Source organism: Macrotis lagotis, chromosome 5 (assembly GCF_037893015.1).
Source record: "Macrotis lagotis isolate mMagLag1 chromosome 5, bilby.v1.9.chrom.fasta, whole genome shotgun sequence".
Classification (NCBI taxonomy): Eukaryota; Metazoa; Chordata; class Mammalia; order Peramelemorphia; family Peramelidae; genus Macrotis; species Macrotis lagotis.
Window position 1 is genome coordinate 18,158,679 of NC_133662.1, and position 22,972 is coordinate 18,181,650.

The 22,972-nt window shown below is 44.0% G+C and overlaps 1 protein-coding gene across 1 annotated transcript in view; it reads right to left on the reverse strand.

The window, feature by feature from the left end:
• Window positions 1–21,679, reverse strand: part of TFEB (transcription factor EB) — a 79,169-nt gene extending 57,490 nt beyond the window's left edge. The window contains exon 1 of the mRNA XM_074236912.1: window positions 21,622–21,679. The gene's annotated coding sequence lies outside the window, so the exon portion shown is untranslated. The remainder of the gene's footprint in view (window positions 1–21,621) is intronic.
• Between the last annotated feature and the right edge of the window lie 1,293 nt (window positions 21,680–22,972).

The window sequence follows — 22,972 nt, forward strand, 5'->3', positions numbered from 1 at the left end:
CTTCTGGGGAAGCCAGGCAAAGAGAACCCAGGAGATGAACAGAAACCCAGGAGAGGGCAAATAAGAGAGAAAGTAAGAAATAAAGTAAACCCTCCTCCAAATCCAAGACCTTCCTAATATAGAATCAGAGCTCCCATTTCTATAGGACTTTAAAGACTCTAAATCAGAGTATCATAGATCTGAGCTGCCATTATGTCTATCTCCTCCTCCTCCATCATCATCATCATCATCATCATCATCATCATCATCACAGTTTAGTCTTTGTTAGAACTGGGGAAACTGGATCTTAGTGAAGTCATGAGACTTGTCTAAAATAATGATAATACACAGTACTTACAGTTATAAAACATTTTAAATATCAATTTATCATTGTCATAAACTTCTAAGGCTGCTCTGAGAATCAGCATGTATAATGACTAGAAAGCCAGCCTCAAAGTCAGAAAGACCTGAATTCTAGTCCTACCTCCAAAACAAATTGATTGTGTGACTCTGGACAAGTCAGTCGATTTGTCCATGTCCCCAGCAATTCTCTAAGACAATAAGTTGTAGACTGAGTTTCCAAGTTACATCTAGAGAGGGAGTCTCCTCATTGGGAGTTGCCTTTATCAATGAAATCACAGGACCAGTCCCAAAATAAAACAACCAATTAAAAACCCAGTGAGGCAGATGGGGCGAGTATGACAATCTCCATTTTAAAATGAGAAAATTGAGGTGAAGTTACTTGCCCAAGATCAGACTAGTCAGTGTTAAAACTGAGACTGAAGGGGTGGCTAGGTGGTGCAGTGGATAAAGCACCGGCCCTGGAGTCAGGAGTACCTGGGTTCAAATCCAGTCTCAGACACTTAATAATTACCTAGCTGTGTGGCCTTGGGCAAGCCACTTACCCCCATTTGCCTTGCAAAAAAACTAAAAAAAAAAAAACTGAGACTCAAAACATAAGATCTTTAGTTTTTTCCATAGCCAATGGGCACTCAGTCAACTTCAACTGGCTGCCCAGAAGAGAAGGAATCAGTCCTAGGTTTCATCCCTCCACTCTGCTGCCTCCTCTAATTCCTAGCCAGGAGGAAAGTTATTACTGCTATTCCATCATACTGAGCCATCTCTTGTCCAAACCAGGGATAGGGTTCCATGCCTTCTTACACAAACCTTCGGCTGCTTGTTTCTGGCCCCCAGGAAAGTACCCTACAGTCTTACCTCCAGTAACCTCTTCCATCTCTCTTCTCCCCTAATTCCCTATCCTTAAAGCACCAGTTCAGGTCTCACATCCTGCTGGAAAACTTCCCTGAGGTCTTTTAATTCCAGATTGAAAGAATATTCTCCAATTTTGAAGAGTCAAACCACTCCTTAGGTATGAGACAGTATGATATTTGACACTGAGACAGCCTCACCTAGGATGGTTAACTGTCCCTGTGAGGCAGGGAATGCCTCACATGTCTTACTTTCCACACAAGACCATATTCTCATTATAGGCAGAGCTGTCTATTTCCTCCTCAACATGGCTTGGGTTCTTTAGATAGCAGAGCTCTAGATTTAGTCAGAAAACTTGGAAATGAATCTTGCTTCTCCTAGTCACTAGCTGTATGACCTTGATAAATTCAAATCTCCCTCAATTCCCCATCTGCAAAATATGGAGACCAGACTAGATTAGGGTTCTTAATCTTTTGTGTGTCTGATCCCTTGGGCAGATTGGTGAAATCTATGGAACTCTTCTTAGAATAATATCTTTAAATGAATAAAATAAAATCTATAAGATTATAAAGGAAAATAATTATAGTGAGATATAGTTACCTATATATAAAAATATAGTATAATATAATATATAACATAATAGCCAACTAAATAAATGTTATATGATATATTTTAACATAATAGATAAGTATGATCTGTAAAGTCCTTTTTTTTAAAGGTTTTTGCAAGGCAAACGGTTTGCCCAAGGCCACATAGCTAGGTAATTATTAAGTGTCAGAGGCTGGATTTGAACTCAGGTACTCCTGATTCCAGGGCTGGTGCTCTATCCACTGTACCACCTAGCCCCCCCACTTTTTTTTTGTTTTGTTCTGATCATTGTATTGATGAAGGTCTTTTCAAATTTTTCCTGAAATCATACCCCTGGAAAGGTCTTTCAAAGAAGTAAATTCTATGATCAAAGTTGATACAGCAAGAAGACACCACAGCTTCTCTATCTGTGTGACAATGGACATATCCCTCAAATTCCTTGGACTGTAGTTTCTTTATGTATAAAAGGGTATGGACCCAGTGATTTCTGAGATCCCTTTCAGATCTATATCAGAAATTCTATTATCTGTCAGACCCCTTCCAGTTACAGAAATTTTGATTTTCTACCCCTCACACTCATCCTAGGCTAGGTACTGCACTTCCTTCCATGCTCTCAAGTGTATTAAAAAATCAATGGTAAGCAGTGACCAGATTTGGTCAGCAAGGACTGGGACTGGTGAACAACCCAGTGCCTTTCTGTACTTCCTCTCTCCACTAAACCAATGCTTATTCATCTCTGACAAAATACCCCAAGTCACAATTCTCCACCATCCTATCCCCCCAGACCTTCCTTTTACCAGGTCTCTCAGTATCCCTTCCCCCATCCCTTCAACCCCCTCTTCAGAGAGCAATCCCAAGGCCCATCTAGTTGATCAAGGCTCAGACCCCATCCATGCCATCTCTCCCCTACTGAACAAGGACAGTATCATGTACCTTAAGGCCTCCCTCTCCCACCAGGCAGGTTGTGGGGCACTCTGGGGGAGGATGACCAGAATGCTCACATCTGTGGGGCTCTGGAGCCTGAGGTTCACAGTCCCATTCAGTGCCAGACATCTCCCAAGGCCCTCCCTTCAAGTCCAGAGTTTCCTCATTTTTCTCGGGGTGTTATTTCTCACCCAGCCTCCAGTTGGCCCCACCAAGACAGGAAGTTGCACAAGTTGTTTCAAGATTCAAATGTGACCAGGGATTACTAACCAGGCAGAATGAGCCACAAGCCTTGGAAGACCTTATACTTTCATACTTGAACACTCATCAGTCCCGAATTCAAATCTAGTTGCTTCAACAGCCTCTTGCAAGAGGCAAGTTCCATCTTGACTCTAGGCATTATCCAGACAATGGCGTTATATACAATTTGTCCAACATTTTGACCAAAGGGGTCATTTGTACACCAACTCTAGACTCTTGGGAAACTCGATGTTGGTACTTCCAGGAGCTGAGCATCCCTTGACCCCCTATTATCCAGAAAATGAATAGAAACTGAGGCACAAGAGTTTGGCCTAAGTCAAACTCCTGGTCAGGTCTTGCTTATAGGGTCGCTTTGCCCACTGGCCCCTCTTCAGAGAGAGCAATACTCCTCTCATCCCTACTGCCTTAAACTACCAAATCTCAGGTTTGGGGGAAACATCAAAAAGCACTGTTCTCCAATTCATAACCTTTACTGACTCACACAGCTAGGGTACTGAGAAGCTGCCCACAAGAAGAGGGCCTTAGATGTCATAAAATAATATTAAAATAATATTGAACTTTAGTTGCAGGAGTTTGTAAAGCTCATTTATATACTTTCTCTCATTTATTCCTCATAACAACAGTGAGGGAGTAGGATTTGGATTTAATTTTTGGTATAAATATTCAATTTAGGGGACTCTCAGTTTAGAAATTCCCTTCATGGTTACAGATCAGCAATTTCCTGCAACTTTTATTCTGAGAAAGACCCCCCACTCAAATGACATCATTGAGATATCAAATGACTTGCCCAGGGTCACACAGTCATTAGGTGTCAGAAGCAAGGTACCAGGGTTTTGTTTTGTTTTATTTTTTCTTCAAAGGTGGCCTCATCTATTCACTATGAAAAGCAGACTCACTCATTCTTATTTTACAGATGAGGAAATCATGACTATCTTTAAGAAATCTTGAATAATCAGGGGCGGCTAGGTGGCACAGTGGATAGAGCCCTGGCCTTGGAGTCAGGGGTACCTGAGTTCAAATCCAGCCTCAGACACTTAATAATTACCTAGCCATGTAGCCTTGGGCAAGACACTTAACCCCATTGCCTTGCAAAAACTAAAAAAAAAAAAAAAAAAAAAAAAAAAAAAATCTTGAATAATCTTAACATTAATAACATCAATAATAATCAATCAATAAACATTTATTAAGGGTATTATATGTCTGACTCAATGCTAAGCAGAGGAAATATAAAAAGAGGCAAAAGACAGTCCCCACCCTTAAGTAACTCAGTAACAATAATCAATATTTATATAGGACGTTAAGGTTTGCAAAATAAATTATAAAAATTATCTCATTTAATCTTCACAGCAACTCTGGAGGGTTAGGGTGCTATACCCATTTTTCAGATAAGGAAACTGAGGCAGGCAATGGTTAAGTGACTTGCCCAGTTAAGTAACTGGGATTGGATTTGAACCAGCTCAGCATTCCATAAAACCACAATTTGCTCTACCAAATCTAATGTTTTTAAATTTTTCTTTCATTCAACTAGCATTTATTAAGCTATTATATATCAGACACTGGACTGAGTTCTGAGAGTAGAAAGAGGAAAAAAGGCATCCTGGTGAAACAAAAAGTACAATGGGATTTTGAAATTTCTCTTCCTTTCAGGCAATTAGCTGTGTGACTAGAAATATGTGCTCTGCCAGAGAACACATTTGCAAAAACTCATTTCTTTGGTGAGGGTGTCTAGATCATTTCCATAAAAATTTTACAGAGAATGCAATTCTTTCCCTTCTTACAAAGGAGAGAAACCATGGGCACAGAATGTTGTCTAAACAGTCAGATTCAGTTTATGTTGGTTGTACAGGCTGGATTCTTTTTTTTTTCTTTTCTTACTCTTGTTTTTTGTTACAGGAAATGGTTCTCTGGAGAGGAATCAAGAAAGGAGAGATATTGCATTTGGAAATAAAGGTGATACCTTCTTTTGTAAAAAAAACAAAAGACATCAATAAAAATATATTTTAAAATGTTTTTTGTAGAGATAGGAAAGGATGCATATGGGTTTGGTAAGCAGTTACTGATAATCTCTCAGTTGCCTATTTTGGGAGCAGGATGCATAACATTAAAATAAGGAATTGTGTGAAAGTGGATGTCACTAGAGAAATGAAGGACTGGAAAAGGAGTTGGGTCATGTATCAAGAATGAGAGAGAACCAGTGAAGAGCTGAGTTCTATACTGGTATCTGAACATACAATATCAAGAAATTAAAAAACAGATGTCAGTCTGCACATTGGGTGAACTCCTGAGATTCAGGGGAAGTCAAAGATAGGAGCCACTCAGGATCAAAGAGCATGCATAGGTTGTCAATCTGTATTGCTGGAGAGAAGAATCTGGCTGAGACCACAGATTCACAAACATATGAAAGTAGAGATGAGGAAACTAAATCTAAGAATGATCAATAAGTGTCACATAACTAAAGGTCAGATTCACACCTGGGGGCAGCTAGGTGGCGCAGTGGATAGAGCACTGACCCTGGAGTCAGGAGTACCTGAATTCAAATCTGACCTCAGACACTTAATAATTACTTAGCTGTGTGGCCTTGGGCAAGTCACTTAACCCCATTGCCTTGCAAAAACCTAAAAAAAAAATCGTCTTGAGCTCATCCATAACTCAAGGCCAATTCAGATTCACACCTAGGTTTTCCAATTCGAGCATTCTTTCCACAGCACACTGGCTCTTACAAAATGATAAAATTAATCAAACACTGGATAAAGGGAATCACAAAAGATGAAATAAATAATTTTGATCATTCGAAATTGAAAGGCTTTGTGGGGGGGGATGTGTATCAACTATCTCTGATTAGATTTGCTATACAATATGGAACTATCACAAATAAATGGGTAATAACTATTCTCCAATGGATTCAACCAAAAAAATATAAAGAATTGAAAACTATTAACAATGATATAAAAGACTGCTACAAATCACTTAATAGAAATACAAATCAAAGCAATGGTAATACAAAACAAATCTGAGATTTCATCTTACATCAAACAAATAGGCAAAAAAATGATAAAAGAAGGAAATAGTCGACATGAAGGGATTATAAAAAGGGCTTACTAAATCACTGTTGATGGAATTGTTGAATTGTTTCAACCATTTTGGAAAACAATTTTGAATTATGATAAAAATTACTAAATTTTTTGATTCTAAGAATATGTCTTAAGGAAGTCAGAGTCAGAAAAGGTCCAAAAATTCATGTCTTTCATGTCACATTTTTTATGACAGTAAAGAATAGAAAATAAAACAAATGTCTATAGGTGGGAAAGAGCTAAACATATTTTTAGAATCTGAAAGTCATAGGATTTTACTGCACCATAAGAAGTGATGAATATGAAGAATGCAGAAAAGCTTACAAAGACTTATATGAACTGATGCAAAGGGAAATAGAATCTGAAAAAATAATAGTGAAAATAAAGATAAAGAAGACAAAAATCCAATGTAATTATAATGATCAAGTTTGGTCTCAGAGATTTGAGAAAGCACACTCATAGAAGTGAGGGGTTTATGGATGTGGAAAATCAAAAAATACTTACAGACAGCTGATAACATTGATTATGCTGAATTGTTTTGCTGTGTTTTTCTTTTTTTTAATTTTTTGGTATAAGGACTGTGTGTGGCTCATAAGAGAAAGGAAGGTGGGGTATATTCAGAATTAAAGATGCTATAAAAACAAAAGACAATCACAAAAATTAAAATTAAAAAAAAAAGACAAAGAATCTTGGAGTTAGAAGAGTCATTTAAATGTATTTGAACTAGACTATTCACCACAATACCCTTCACTTCTGCTGCCTCAAACTTACTTCATGGCTCTCTTCCCCAAGCTTCCTCTAATCAGACCAGTACCTCTACCTCCTCCTTCTAGGCTTCTCACCAGTGTCCTGGGCTCTGATAGGTCAGTTTTTGCTTTATTTAGATGGGAGACCAAGCCTACTCTAGTTCAAAGTCTAAGCCATCCCATCCTATCCCATTTTTTCTAGTTCCACTTCACACTTTGTCTTCCTCTATTAGTAGGAAAGCATCTTGAGGGCAGGGACTGTCTTTTTGTGAGTGCAGTGCCAATTTAGTAGTACACACTTAATAAATGCATTATCTGTCTCACTATCTAAAAACCTTTAAGTCATGAAAAACTTGCAGCCTCTCTGTAGAGTTCAATTTAAAAGTTTTTCCATTTAAATCTTCCTCCTAAAATGTCTAGTTCCATTCTCTGGGGTCAGATAGACCAACCTGAATCCCTCTTCGATGGGACAGTCCTCCTTAAGCTTTCTCTTCTCCAGAAGGTTCTTCTAATCATAGGAACATGGAATCAAAATCTAGAATTAGAAGGAATCTCCGAAGCCATCCAGTTGAACTCCCTCATTTTCCAGATGAAGAAATTGAGACCCAAGGAGTTTAGATAATTTGTCAAAACTCAATAAATAAGACCTCTAGTCATAATTGACCTTAGGACCAAAATAAATGAACTATAGGCTTCCTATAGTGATTTTGTAGGCACAAAAAAGGTCTTCCTGATGAAGTATTCCCCTTTTTGAGAAAAACCTCAAAATATATCTCTCACCTTCTTGAGGATATTTTTAATTTCAAACCATAAAACTCTACTCCCCCCCCACCCCAGTTAAATGCAAACACCACTAAGAAGGATCATAAAAGAAACCATTTACTAATCACTTATCTCTCTTCATGAATGAATCTAGCAGATTCTTTCCAGATAAATAGATTCTGATAGCAGAGAGGAATGCTATGGACTCCTCCCATCTTCTATCAGTAAAGGTTGGGTGAGGGTAAGAAGAAGCAAAATTGGAAAGTTGGAGACCAAGAGGAGGTCACAGTTCCTAGAACTGAAAAGGAGCTTTGGAGATCATTTGGCCCAACCCTTTCATTTTACAGATGACTAAATAGGGGCCTAAAGAGGGGAAATCACTTGCCCAGGGTCACAAAGGTAGTGAGTAGCAAAGTCAGGTTTCCAATCCAGTTTCTCTGACCTGGGACCAGAGTTCTTTTCCAATATATCATACTATGTTCCTCTTGAGGATGGTGGACCTTTTTAAAGGCACAAAGAGTCAGGGCCCAGGCTGCCCATTTCCCATCATCCTTCACCTTAGGACCACGGAATTTGGTCTGAGAAGGGCTGGGGGGGTGGGGGTTGGGAGGTAGAAAGGGTCCTGGGTTTCCTGTCCTCTGATTCCCTATCACTAATGCAGGGGAGAACAGGACAGAGGTTGGTAAAGGGGCCCCAAGATAAGGCACACAATAAGCCTGGTTTATCACTCCAGTTTATCACTTCTTGGTCCAAGGGACAAAGTCAGATGTGCTTTGCCCCAACCCTGAACTTCCCCCAGAGCCCCTCATTTCATTTTTTAAAAAAATTTAATTAATTTATTTTTTCCAACTACATGCAAAGCTATTTTTCAACAATCATTTTTTGGTAAGGTTTTTTTTTTTGGTAAGGTTTTGAATTCCAAATTTTTTCCCCCTACTTCATTTCCCTCCTTCCTCCCTGGAGAGCAAATAATCTAAAAATTATGATTATATATGTACAACTCTATTAAACATATTTCCATATCAATAGAAAAAATGAAAAAAGAATCAGAGCAAAAAGAAAGAAAAAAAATTATGAGGGGAAAAAACATAAAATATAAAAAAAATTGAAAAATTGAAAATAGTATGCATTGGTCTGCATTCAGACTCCACAGTTACTTCTCTGGATGTGGATGGTATTTTCCATCATAAGTCCTTTAGAATTGTTTTTGGTCATTGTACTTATGGGAAGAGCAAGTCCATCATAGCTGATCATCACAGAGCCCCTTATTTCAGTAGCCTTCATCAATAGGTTGTCAGACCAGAATCATTCCACTTCCCTCCAGACAGACAGTAAGATGCCTCTCCCTCTGCCTTTTAGACTGGACCAGAGCCGGTGTAAACTGCTGAGTCTGAGGCTGATCACCTGATTCTTCAAGCTTTGTCTGACCTATGGAGCCCAGGGACTAAGGGAGTAGAGGCAGGGGAGATTTCCATCCCAGGACTGAAAGTCCTTCCCTCCCCTCAAGACATAATGATAATAATGATACCTTACTATTATTGTATCCCATTTTTCAAGGTACTAATTATTTCATTTCATCCTCACAACAAGCCCCTAAAGAAAGGTGGGGCAGGTCTCATTATCCCCATTTTAGATGAGGAACCTAAGGACCAAGACAGTAAATGACTCATTCCCAAAGGCCACAAGAAGAGCAGGTGGGAAAACTCAGAGCTGTCCACCATGACACACTGCTTGGTCCTTCTCTAAGCCCTGCCACTTCAAAACTGAAAGGGTCATAGTACCACCTAGAACTAGGGCTGAACAAGACTTTAGTCCAAGCCTCTAATTCTACAAATGAGGCCCACATGAGGTTTAAGTAACATGTGTGAGGTCACATAAGATGTATGAAGCAGAAGCAAGATTTGAACTCATGGCCTCCAACTTTAAAGTCAGTAGATTTTTCTCTGAACCATATTGTTCTTTTCCAGTACATCATATTGTGATCCTCCTAGGGACAGTGAGTCTTTTTAAAGGCATAAAAAATGAATCAGGGCCCAGGCTGCCTGCCTCTCTCTCTCTCTCTCTCTCTCTCTCTCTCTCTCTCTCTCTCTCTCTCCCTCTATCTCCCCCCTTTACCTAGGACTTGGGGTGGGGCAGGGGAGGAGAGGTGAAAGGGGTCCTGGGTTTCCTGCCCTCTGATTCCCTATTACTAATCCAGGAGAGAACAAGTCAGAGGTTGGCAAAGGGGTCCCATTCAAGTTCCTGGAAGGTTAGGAGGGGGAAGAAACTATGGAATATGTCTGGTTTCTTTTGCTATCAATAGATTGTCTTTAATATTTCCTACATGAGACCTTTCCTGATACTCCTAGTTTCTAGTACCTCCCCCTGCCTCCACAAAAAAACAAAAAAAAATTTTAACTTGTATTTATTTTATATATAGTTAATTATGGAGGATTTGTCTTTCCTGTTAGAATGCAAGCTTCCTAAAAGTAAGGATTTATACTTTTGTCTTTGTAGTCACAGTGCACAGAATATAGTAGGCATTTAATAAATGCTAACTGATGCAATGCATTGTCTCCTGCCTCCCCTTGTGTCTTTGCTCCTATTCCCAACCCACCAGATAAGACTGCACCTTCAGGCAGGGGAACTTCAAACTTCCTATGAGAGGTCTCTTTTGGGAGCAAAATGGATTCTCCACTGATGGTTTATGGCACTTTGGGAAGTACACTTAACCCTCTGATGACCACTGTATCTCCAAGGGTCAGTTCCTAGCAGAAATATTCTATGCTAGCACATAGGGTATCCTTTCTAGTACAGGATGAACAGAGCATTGTCCCTGTATATATGGAAGGGAAATAGTGGGGACAGCCTCCTCAGTGCCACAACAGGTACCAGTCAACTACCCTGCACCTCCCAGAGCTGAAGGGCAAAACAAGAACTTGAGGGCTTTATTGTGTCCTCAGATGCTATCTCCTCTCTGACACCACCACCACCATCACCACCAGAGCAGTTTGAGCCAGTGAAAATAATACTGGGTTTGGAGTCAGATGAATGTGGTCCAGTGCAAAAATAATGCTGGATTTGAGTCAGGACATGGGTCCAGAAGCAGGTTCTGCTATTTAACATCTGAGTAATCTTAACCCCCACCTCCCCACTCCAAGTCTTTATTTCCTAATCTGTAAAATAGGGGGGAGGGGAGCCTAGATGACTTTCAAGGTCCTTTCTGACTCTAAGGCTCTGATCACATTCCAAATTCTGACTCTGATCCCCAAATGACCTTGATCAAGTTCCTTTGCCCTGTCTGAGGCTCATTTTCTTCAATAAAATAGGGAGTTAAGACTAAATGATTACAAAGTTCCTGTTCAGCTCCAAAACTGATGACCCTCTGGACAAACGCACACCCCTACCTGATCAAGAGGTTCTGAATCAGCTCCTAAAACTGTACCCTGAAATTAGGCTCCATCCAGCTTCTGCTCAATGCTACATGTGAGCTTGCAAACACACACTCCCTCCTACCCACAATATCCTTGGGACTATTTCTATGTGGCTCTTGGCACCACCCAGTTGGAAGATTAGGTCAGCAATGTGCAGAGTCCCAGGGCATTCCATTCTCAGGAGATGGTCCCCAGCCTGGGGCTAGGGTTCCTGGGAGAACAGAGTCAGTGAACACAAATGCAAGATATGGGGAGCTGACAGTTTTGATGTAGGCATATGAGGCAGCAGCAGTGTTAGTTACCCCAACCATGAATGCACAGGGGTCATCTTTAGCTAAGAGAGCGGCTTTGGGCCCTTGGTGAGTCAATAGCCCCTTTGGGACTGTCAGAGAGCATCTAGTACAGAGCTTTACACATGACAGGTGTTCAGTAAATGTTTGTTGTTGAGTGAGTGAATGAACGAAGGAATGAATGAATGAAGAAGGGCAGAGGTAACAGAGGGCCATGGGCAGACACAAGACAAGTCCAGGGGATTCTGGACCATGGAGGAGAACTGCAGAGATGAGAATATCTGGGAGAAAGGGGAATTGGTGGGTTTGGGGCTTAGATATTCTACTTCTAGGAATCTCCAATCATTTTCTAAACTAGTCATGGGACCACAGTGAGATTCTGCTGCAAAAGAACAAAGTGGACCTGAAAGAGAGAGGAACTATAGAAAAGAGGAAGAGAAGGGCATGGGAACAAAGGAAAGGGAAGGCTGAGCTGGGTGGGGGCAGAATAAAAGGGACCAGAGGGGAGGTAAAAGCAAGGCAAATAAAGGAAGAAATGGAGATGTGAGGAAAGTAAGGAAAAAGGGAGCAGGGAAAGGGAGAAGTTGAAAGAGGTAGAGGGGTAGAGGAACAGAAGAAAAGGCTGAAGGAAAAAGGAAAGATGAAAGAAGAGGGAAAAGTCAAAAGAAAGGGAGACATTATAAGAAATGGTGCTCTGGTGGTTAAGGATTCAGAGGGAATTTTAGAAAATGTAAAAACAAAAGATATTCCTCCCTCACCCCCCAAAAAATGTATGTAGTGGGTATATAATCAGAAGGACCGTGGTTCAAATTTGACCTCAAATAGTTATTCGCTGTGTGACCCTAGGCAAGTCACTTAATCTTGCTTGCCTCAGTTTTCTCATCTGGAAAATGAGCTGGAGAAGGAAATGGCAAACCCCTCCAGTATCTTTTCCAAGGAAACTTCAAATGAGGACATAAAGAGTAGGATGTGACTGGTCAACAAGGGAATTATGGAGAAAGGAGGAGGAGAAGAGAAGATAATGGGACCAAGGTATACAGGGAAAAAGGACAAAAAGAGGGACAGGAGAAAAAATTAAGCTGATCCCTGGGTAGGGACAGTATTCTAGCTGTCTTTTGAGAACATAGTAGGTCAGAGTTAGTAACTGGGCAGGAGGATAGTAGATTAGCAATGAATAGACCCAATGATACCTGAGTCATCAAGACTAATTTAGCACAGGCATCCCAAGCACATGGTCAGAGAGAGACACCAATAAGCAGGCAAGTGGATCAAAAGCCATGGTGGCTTCCAGGGTTCCCAAAGAGAGAGGGATTCCCAAGCCTCTTTCTCTTTGTCCATTGTTTCCCAGCCTCAATCCCCAGTGCAAAGGAAGATAAAGCATATTGGAATATGGAAGAAGATGCAGAGAATGAGAGAGAAGAGTAAACAGCAGAACCCACAGTGGGATACAGAATTCATAGAATGATAGGATTATATATTCAGAGTTGAAATGGACCTTAGGGATCATCAAATTCCTCTCTTTTTTATGGATGGGGTAATTTAGGCCTAGAAGGGTAAAGCATCTTGCCTAAGGTCACATAGGTAATAAGGACAGATTCCAAACCTAGTAAAGATCTAGTTGAACCCCAAAATCTCCAAGCTAAGAGAGTTACTCCTCAAGTCTGAAGATTAGAGATGTATGATGAGTTGAAAGTTGCCTTTCAAGTCACAGGGGACCTTCCACCTGAGAGAATCCCAAGCAATGGGAGGTGGGACCCTGTTTAAGTTAAAAGAGGATTATGAGAACTGGAAAGGTTCTTAATCCATAAACCAAGAGATAAATGGTTCTAAGAAATGGACTAAGATTAAATAAATCTAAAAAGTACCAGAAGGGAATCTGAACCTAGGTCTTCTGACTCTGAAGTAGAACCTGCGCTCCTTCCATTCCATTCATCTAATTGATCCAAGTAGAAAGCAAGCTCTTAGAAGGCAAGGACCATTGCCTTCTATTATCCAGCAACAACTCATCTTTCTTTCTACAAAGTATTTTGGTTCCAGCAACTCATCTTTCTTTTTATAATTATTCTGGTTCCAAAACACTCCCAGTCAATGTTAAATAAGAGAAGATAATGGTCTTCTTCTAAAAGAAGACCACTTCTTTTTTAGATTTATTCATTTCCTACCTGGAAAACCAAAACCCAAACAGGTAAGGAACTCAAATATTATATCCATTTTATAAACAGGAAAACTGAAGATGAATGAAGTGACTTGTCCACAGTCAATCCCAGTTGGGAAACATCGCAGTATTGATTAGAACTCAGGTCTCCTGACCTGGCCCCAGACTCTTTTTATCTTCTCTGGGGCTAAGAAAGGACTTAGATACAGGGTAGGTAGATGCTTCATAATATTTATTTAATTCAATTGAACTGAATAAAGGCAGCCTGTGGTGTAGATAGAACAACCTGTTGTTGTAAGCCAGAAATCCAAGAGAGAGCGATAAATTCTAGGGGAAACCTGGACAAACTGCTTCATCTTTCTTGAATCTCAGTTTCTCAACAGGAAAATAAAAGGGTCAAAATAAGTGACACTCATCCCTCTCCCTCCACAAGGGGCATAATCCTAAATCATTCCCAAAGCCAGAGATCCCATCCTGTCAAGGGACAGCTGAGTCCAAGAAAGGGGAGCAGCCGGGAGGAACAGCAGCCAGGCCCCAGTGTTGGTGTTCTGAAGTGGACAGTATAATATGTCACCTCCCTGGCCATGCTTCTCCCTGCAGGGACCACCAGGAGCTACAGCAGCTGTTGCTTCTGAACACATAATAAACAAGTCAAAGGACAAGCTGTGACTTCACTGCTTAAGCAGGAGAAAACAAACCTGTCACCCCTCCCCCACCCCACTCCCTAGTATATCTCTATCAACATACACTGTAGTAACATGAAACGAAAAAGGGAAGGGAAGGGGAAAGGAAGGGGAAGCATAAAGGGGAAAGAAAGGAGGAAAAGAGGAGGAAGGGAAAAGAGAAAGAATGGAAGAGGAAGGGGGTAGAGAAGGAGAAGGGAAAAGGGAAAAGGAAAATGAAGAGGGATAGGAAGGGAAAGAGAAAAGGGAAGCAGAAAGGGAAAGAAGAAAGGAACAGAAAGTAAAAGGGAAAGAGGAAACACTCTTAGAATGAAGTGAAATTCATTTAGTCTACCTTTCCCACCACCATCATCCATTGTACAGATAAGGAAACTGAGGCCCAGAGCGTTTTAGAGACCCACCTTTAAAGAGCTTTAATGAGCTCTTTAAGGCAAGGACTATATCTCTTACTCTTTCTATTTAGCCTTTAGAGTGTTTTGTATAATGGCATATTTGTTGATGGACAAACACCAAAGTAGAGAATGTACCTCTCAGACCTGGAAAAGCCTACATGACCTCCTACCCTTACCCCTTTCCTCCATACTTCATAAGACATCACAGTCCCCAATATTGAACCAGGAATCTTAACATGTAAAATTATATGTCAGGAGCTAGAAAAGCTTTCAGAGACCAGCTAGACTAACTACATCATTTACAGAATGGGAAACTGAGGCCCAGGAAAGTTAACACAGAGTAGAGATGAAAGGCAGGATTTGAACATAGGAATGATGTTCTTTCTACTGCATCACAATGCTTTCCCATCCTCTTGGGTACCCTCAGGGTCCCAGGACTGCCCTCAGTCACAGAATAATAGTTGGAAGGAATCTTTTAGGGTTTTTTTGCAAGGCAAATGGGGTTAAGTGGCTTGCCCAAGGCCACACAGCTAGGTAATGGAAGGAATCTTAAAAGACCTTTCTCCATTTTACAGAGGAAGAAACTGAGAAGTGCCAAGATCAACCAAGTCACATCAGGAGAGAGAAAAGCAGAATTTAAACTCAGGTGTTTGTACTTGGCCTCCAGTGCTGCTGTCCCTATAGAGCAGGACATGAGTTCAAACCCCAGTCCTGCCCTATACTACCTAAGTGACATTGGGGCAAATCATTCATCCTCTCTGGGTCTCAGCTTCTCCTTTTGTAAAAGAAGGGATTTGGACCAGACAACTGATAGTCTCTTCCTGCTCTAAACCAAGGAATGCTTCTAGAATCTTAAGCACTGGAGAGCTAAGGGTCTTGAGCCTCCCCTGATCACAGTGGCTGAAACCACCTGATGTCTCCATTCTAAAAATTTCCGAACTGCTCTCTTGGAGTTTTTGGTATATATTATGTCTCCTCTTCTTACCCTCTCTGATCTACTTTATCCCCTCCCTCATCCACTCCCATCATTCATACTGTTCCCATCATCACTAAGGACAACTAGGTGGCGCAGGAGATAGTATGAAACCTGGAGTCAGAAAGCCCTGAGTTCTAATCCTGCCTCAGACACTTACTAACTCTGAGACCTGGGCAAGTCACTTAACCCTATTTGCCTCAGTCTCCTCATCTATAAAATAAGTTGGAGAAGGAAGTGACAAATCACTCCTGTATCTTTGCAGGAGAAAATCCCAAATGGGGTCATGAAGTGATACTACTGAAATGACTGAACAACAACAACAACAAAGTAGAGTGGAGGTCCTAGATTTTAATCCTCATCCTACCATTAACTCCCTGTGTGACCTTGTACAAATCACTTCCTAACTCAGACCTGCTTCTTCACTAGCAAAATAAGGGAGCTCCATGTGATTATTTCTAAGCTCCCTTCAAGCTATAATTCCTATGTTTCCTCCTCCTTATTCTGACCAGGCTTAAATTCCATCAAGAAAAATAATCAGAAACCTTTCCTGTCTGGCATATGCTCTATCTGCCCATCTATTCATCTATTTTCTATCTACTTATATCTTCTCTCAATTCATCTTCTATCTTTTATGACTAATTATTATCTTCTATCTAGAGAGCTATTTTCTATCTACATATCTATCTTCTATTTTTCTATTTTCTGTTTACCTAACTATTAATTTATCTTCTATCTATCTCTAACATTAGCATCCTCAGAGAGAGAACTTTAAAAGTTTTCCCCCAATCCCACAGTTAAACATGAACAACCACCACCTAGGCAGGCCAGCCTAGCTGAAACAGTAGGGCATCCTGGGGGAGAGAAAGAAGATGTCACCCATTAGACAAATCAAACCAACACTGCCACCTCAACTTCTGCCTCTCGTCTAATACCAATGGACAGCACCCAGGACTTTGCCCCAAGAACCTTGTCCGTAGCAGTACAATCTAGGTCACTGGCTCTGTTTCCATCCTGTTACCCAGAGTTATCAATGAGGAGAGTGATCACTATGATTTGGGATCTACTTTTCTTGCCACCACCTTTACAAATTGTTGATCAGTTGTTACCAATGAACACAAGAGCCCTGGGACTTATAGCAGGTTCTACTTCCAGCCCTGCCCTCTTAAGCATGAGATGGAGAAACAATTCCCATGGAGCTACAGCCTGGCAACTGCTTCTGGGGGTGCTATAGCCACTCAAAATGTCTCACATTCAAAGTCCTTGCTATTGTCAAATGGTTCCACATCAGAAACATATGATTTCAGTAGTGGAAAAGACAGTAAAGAAGAGGCATTCCCATTTGCTTCATCCCTGCACCTGAGGACCATGGGACCTTTCCATCCCCCTTAGAATTTGAGCTTCATCAGAGAAGGGGTTGTCTTTTCTTAAGGGTATCCCTAGACTTAGCACAGGTAGGAAGTACTTACGAAATTCAATTTCATTCATTTCTGGGTATGATAAATATTTAGTTTCTGCCCTTTCATCTTCTTTATCTATAGTTACTTTCCAACTCAGAAAATGGACTATTTCACTGAAAAGGGGAGAAACCTTGGTTGAACTAAAGGAGGTAGAGGAGAAAATGAGGGAGGGGTCTGAACATTCCCTGCCCTGAAGAAGCCTAAAGGAGGAGAAGTAGGAGACTAAGAATAGTGCATATTCTGTCACCATTCCATGGCCCTGGCACCTTTCTGTCCTTTTCTTGGCTCATAGACTTTTCAGGCCTTACTCTGCCACAAACAGGAAGATAATCAACCAGGCTGTGGTCAGCATGGCACTGAACATGATGGAGTATATAAAACAATCTGAAAAGTAGTCTCTTACCTCTAGGACTTTACAGTCTAGGTGGAAGGGAAAGGATACATAAACATGAAAATATGTTTGAGATCCTCACATATATGATGATGTTTGTCCTTCCTTCTCAAAGAAAATCATGACAGTAGGGAGATGATGCCATGACAAGCATATGAACTGAATTTGAGTGAGGGGATACTGGGCTAAGTCACCAGCCTCACTTTTTCCTCCAGAGTCATCTAGGTCCAGTGGCCAGAAATGAATCAGAATGACTGGAGATGGCCCTGGGTGGGAGGCAATCAGGGTTAAGTGACTTGCCCAAGATCACAAAATGAATAAGTGTCTGAGGTCACATTTGAACTCAAGTCCTCCTGTCTTCAGACATTTATAAACTCACACATACACACACATACACTCATGCTCAAATCCACACTCCCAGTGCCTTAACCATACAGGGACTTAGTTTAAAGTCTGGGGTGGTAAGACAGGATTATATATATATATATATATACATATATATATATATATATATATATATATACACACAGCTAGGTAATTAGCAAATATTAACTAGCAAATATTAAAACTCCTAAACTCTAGAGTTATAAGAGACTTTAGCCAATTTGTATAGTTCAGCTCTCTCATTCTACATGGGAGAATATTTCTCCATCCCTCAAAGGGTCACAGGGATTTACTGGCAAAGTCAGGACTAGAACCCAAGTCCATTCTAAGATTTAGACCTAGTAGGGGTCAATCCTCCTCGTTTGACAAGTGAGAAACCTTACTTAGATCCAGGTTGGGAAAATCACTTGGTGGTTTTAATGAACAGGTTTTATTCTTTTTTTTAAAAATATTTGATATAAAGGATAAGAAGAGGATGAGAAAGGACATATTTGGAAATGAAAGAAATGAAAAAACTAGAAAGTATCAATGACAATCATTTACAAAAATTTTTAAGAGGAGAATTAAGCATAAGATGCCAGAATTAGCTGTTTGGGTACCCAGTTAGCATAATGTCTAGGGAACTCCCATGGCTTAGAGATAATCCTTCCAGGGGTGGCTAGGTTGTGCAGTGAGTAGAGCACCGGCCCTGGAGTCAGAAGTACCTGGGTTCAAATCCAGCCTCAGACACTTAATAATTACCTAGCTGTGTGGCCTTGGGCAAGCCAGAGAATGATCTCTTAAATATCCTCTTTCAGTGAAACTCCAAGAATATTCAGAAGGTAGCCAGAGCCAGAGCCCCAGTCCCAACTCTAATGCCAACTTCACCACGAAACTACCCAGAGAGTTAGATAGAGAAGTGGATAGAGTACCTAGCCTGAAATCAGGAAGACTTGAATTCAATTCGAGTTCCAGTTATGAGTTGTGTGACTCTAGGCAACTCACTTAATCCCTTTGTGCCTCAGTTTTCCTATCTATAAAATGAGGATACCAATAGCACCAACCTCCCAGAATTGCTGTGAGGATCAAATGAAATAATAATTTTTTTAGGGCTTAGGCATTGTTGGGCAATGTTAGCTATAATGATGATAATGGTCACCCCATTAAGAGTAGGGATCTTTTAGACCTCCTTAAATCTCATACAACACTTTGGTCACTGTCTATCTCAGGATCCCCAGTTATAAAATGAGGTCTCTTTCAACTCTAAAACTATGATGATCACTTATCCTATATTATTCTGTATTATAATTTTTTGAATTTGTACTTTCTCCCACTAGTTCCATGAGGACAAGGTTTCTGTCTGAACTAATTTTTTTATTCCCCACACAGACCCCCTCAGAACCTAGCACAGCAGGTGCCTAATAGTAATCATTTGAATTCAAGCAAAGCCTATGAGGTTCATCACCAGCATAAACACCCTCTTTCCCAAGGGGACAGGGAGCCAGACCAGTTTTTAGAGCCAGCACAGTCTGGGTAGCCCCTGCTGGAGCTACAAACTGCCTGCTGTTTTGCAAAAGAAGAAATAGGAGTCACTGCAAGAACAGAAGCCAAGGAAAGGGAGGAAGGGGGGGGAATAGCATAGGTTTGGACACTGTCTGGTATATGCAGGTGCTGCACAGTGATAAAACTGCAACTAATGATACAATTCCAATGAGAAATAGAACTGGAAAGAAGGACAGCTAGAAGCTGGACACTCAAGAAGCCACCAAGTCTTGGAGAACAGAACCTACTCCTGTCCTAGGGCTTCCTCCTACCTTCTTTCTTCCCACTAGGAAATGGCTACATGGGAGTGGAAAGTCTGGGAGCCCACACTGTTGCCTCACTTCAGACAGTACCTGGAAAGCTGACATTGTTACCTGGCCCATCTTTCCTCCTCACCCCATTTCCCCCACAGTCCCAAGAATCACTGCATTAGATAAGCAACTTTTCTTTCAGAATTCATTCAGTCCAATCATCCATTCATTCAATAAGCATTTATTAAGTACCTTCTATTTATAGAACTGTGCTAGGCACTCAAGGGAGGGAAATTGGAAGGAAGATTCATCTAAGGCATGATCCAGTCCTTTTGAACTTAGTTTAGAACAGGGAGAAGATATAAAACAACCAAACCTTTATTGAGTCCCTACAGTGTACGTGCAGACTGAAGTCTGACCTGTTTTTCTTCCCCTAATCTTCTACCAAACCAGGATTCCAGCACTGCCGGGAAAAGTAAAACCTGAGAACACCAATACCACAGGGGTTTCTTGTTCTCCCCTGCTCCACTCCCACCCTTCCCATCAAAACAGTATCTAGCGTCGATCAAATGTTTGGTCCTTCAGGAGTGCAATCAGTGACTTTTTTCTGGTCACAAGTATCTTGCACTGAGCATAATTTGGGCTGCCATCCTTCCGTGCAATGGCCGGGGAAGCTAGGAAATAGATTTACCCACAGCCTCAGGCAAGCATAGACCAGGGAATCCCAATCCCGAGTTGTCTCTCCTGCTTTTCTGAAGATAGTGAATGAATGAAAACACATCTACCAAGTCATACTTTGTGCAAAGCAGTTGGAAAATAGCTGGTGATAGCGGGTATGAGGCTCATTCGGTCAGAAGGCTCAGGGTTGGAAAACAGCCACGGAGAGACGGAGTGCCTTAGGGCTGGGGGAGTAGAAAGAAGTGGAAGTCAAGAGTCCTGGACTCTAGTTCAGATTCTGCCTCTATCTCTCGGGGTGAATTCGGGCGCGTCTGAGCCTTGCTCTGATTCCTTCAACTATAAAGTGGAGACGTACTAGCCCTTTCGTCTCCAAAGTCTCTTACTTTGCAAGCCTGACTCTGCACTCCAACTCCCAGCCCTTCTGGGATCTTTGCCCCGGGGCAGCAGCCTCAAAAGCTTCCAGCAGGGTATCTATGTCTTTGAGGTGAGAGACCTGCCGTCTAGGCTGGACGCGTGTAAGCCCCCTGGCCCGGCCGCTGCCTCTCTTTTCTCCACTCCCGCTAAGCTCAGGCTCGGGTGGGACGGAGGGAGGCATCCCAGGGGCTGTTCTTCAAGCCCTCCAAGGGGGGAGGCCCCCTGGGTCCCCGAGAGCGCTTAGGGGGATCCGGACCGGATCCAGAACCGGGCGGAGAACGAGGTCCGCTCGGATGACAAGGGGGCCCCGGACCTCGGAGATGCGGCTGCGGGCGGGGCCGAGCGGGGAGCCCCGGGAGGAGGGGGCCCGGGCCCTGGGCTTGCGCCCCGCCCCCGGCACAGGCGCTCCGCGGCCGGGCCGCTGCGGTGCCAACCTGCTGCCGCGGCCCCGGCGGCCCGGGGCGGCCGAGCGGAAAGGCCGGGCCGGGGCCGGGGCGGGCCGGGGCGGGCGGGAGCCGGGGCGCCGGGCGGCGGGGCGCGGGGCGGGCACCCCGGCGGGCACCCCGGCGGAGCAGGGGGCGCCGGCCGGGGCCGCTCCCGGGCCAGGCGGCCCCCCCGAGGCCCCGCCCCCCGTGGGCGGGGCTCCGCGCCGGCCCCGCCCCCTGCCGCCGTCGGGCCGGACACTGGCCCGGGCCGGACACGGCCCCGCACCCCCGGCCCCCCCCCCCCGCGCCCCCGCCCCGACAGCCCGGGCCCGCTGGGAGGGGGCGCCCCGGGGGCGCGGGGGGCGGGGGGCCGGGCCGCCGCCCGTCCCGTCCGGGCCCCCGCGCCCAGCCCAGGTCCGCTCCCACGCCCCCCCCGCGCTCCGGGGCCCTCCCGCCCGGTTACATAAGGCCCCGGCGCGGCCGCCCCCCGCCCCGCCCGCGCCGAGCCCCGGGGAGAGGCCGCGGTGCCCACCCCGGCCCGCGCCGCCGGGCCCCCCGCCCCGTCGCGCCTCCCCTCCCCCTCCCTGCCACCTGTCTCCGGTACCCCGGCACGGCGCGGGCGCCGGGCACCCCCGCCCCGGCCCCGCTCACCTCGGCCTGAAGGTCGGCGGCCCCGGCGGCCCCGGCGACTTGTTCAAGTTCAGGTGGCCCGGCCGGAGCTGGCGCGCGCCCCGCCCCGCCCCGCCGGGGCCTCCCCGAGCCCGACGCCGCCGCCCGGGCGGCTCGCCCCGTCCACCGGCCGCCCCGCCGCCGGGTGCCCCGCCGCCGGTGCCCCGCCGCCGCGCCCCCTCCGGGCCCTCCGCGGCCGCCTGCTCCCCCGCCGCCGCCGCCGCCGCCGCCGCCGCCGCCGCTGTCACCCCGAAGCCCCGGCGCCCGGGCTCCGGCTGTCACCTTCTCTCCCACTTCCCGCCGCGCCCGGCAGAGGGCAGCACCCGCCCCTCGGCCTCCGCAGCCCCGCCCCGGCCCGCCCCGATGCAGCCTGGGAACCGTAGTCTCCCCGGCCTTGTAGTCGCTGGACGCTGAGAGCGGCCTCCGCGGGGCACTTCGGGAGTTGCAGTCCTCGTCCTGGCTGGTCCTCGGAGTTGAGCTTCTAGAAGGACCACGAGCGAAAAGCATCGCAATCGGAGAATTATACGATTTTAGAATTGCAAGGGGCCTTAGCTGCTTAGTCGAGGTTCGCAGAGGGACGGTGAATTAGCCCAGAGCTATACATCTGGGAAAGAGAACTCGGACTTGAACCCATGTCTTCCCATCTACAATTAACATTGTACTAAAGTTATCTCATCTTATTCTCACGACAGTATTTGGGGAAGGGAGTGGAGTGATTGCCATCATTAATTCAATTTTACAGAGAGGAAATTGAGGCAGAGAGGGCAAAACTCATCCTTGAGAGTCAACCGGCTAATAAGCTTCCAAGTGTATCGACTCAAATATTTGTGATTCTGGGCCTCCTGCCCTGCCCATCACCCTACCTGGACATCCGCCCCTAGTAGATGGGTTCTTTCAGCTAGCACACAAGAGCTCACTCCCTCCTACAGACACTACTCTAAGCCCTGGCTAAGCCAGGGGAAGCAGGGGCTTTGTATCCCGTCTTCCCCTCCTGTACAAAGTTTTCCTCTTGGGGAATCAGGGAGCTGATGGAATCTTTGGGGACTCCTAGATCTATTACCCTATCAGAACCAGAAGTCATCTGTTCTCACTTGGCTTTGTCTTTAACTAGAGGGGTGACCTTAGGCTAGTCATGGAACTTTCTGAACTTTGGTCTTAATTGAGATTGCTGATGATCTCTAATATCTACATTCTTAGGACCTAAGAGATTAGTTCTGACTTGCCATACCTACTTTTCTGGGCCTCAGTGAATTAGGGAATCACTTCGTAAATGTTAAATGTAGTGTTACCCTCTTTCTTCCCCCACTTTCTCCCCCCCCACCCAAAAATCTTG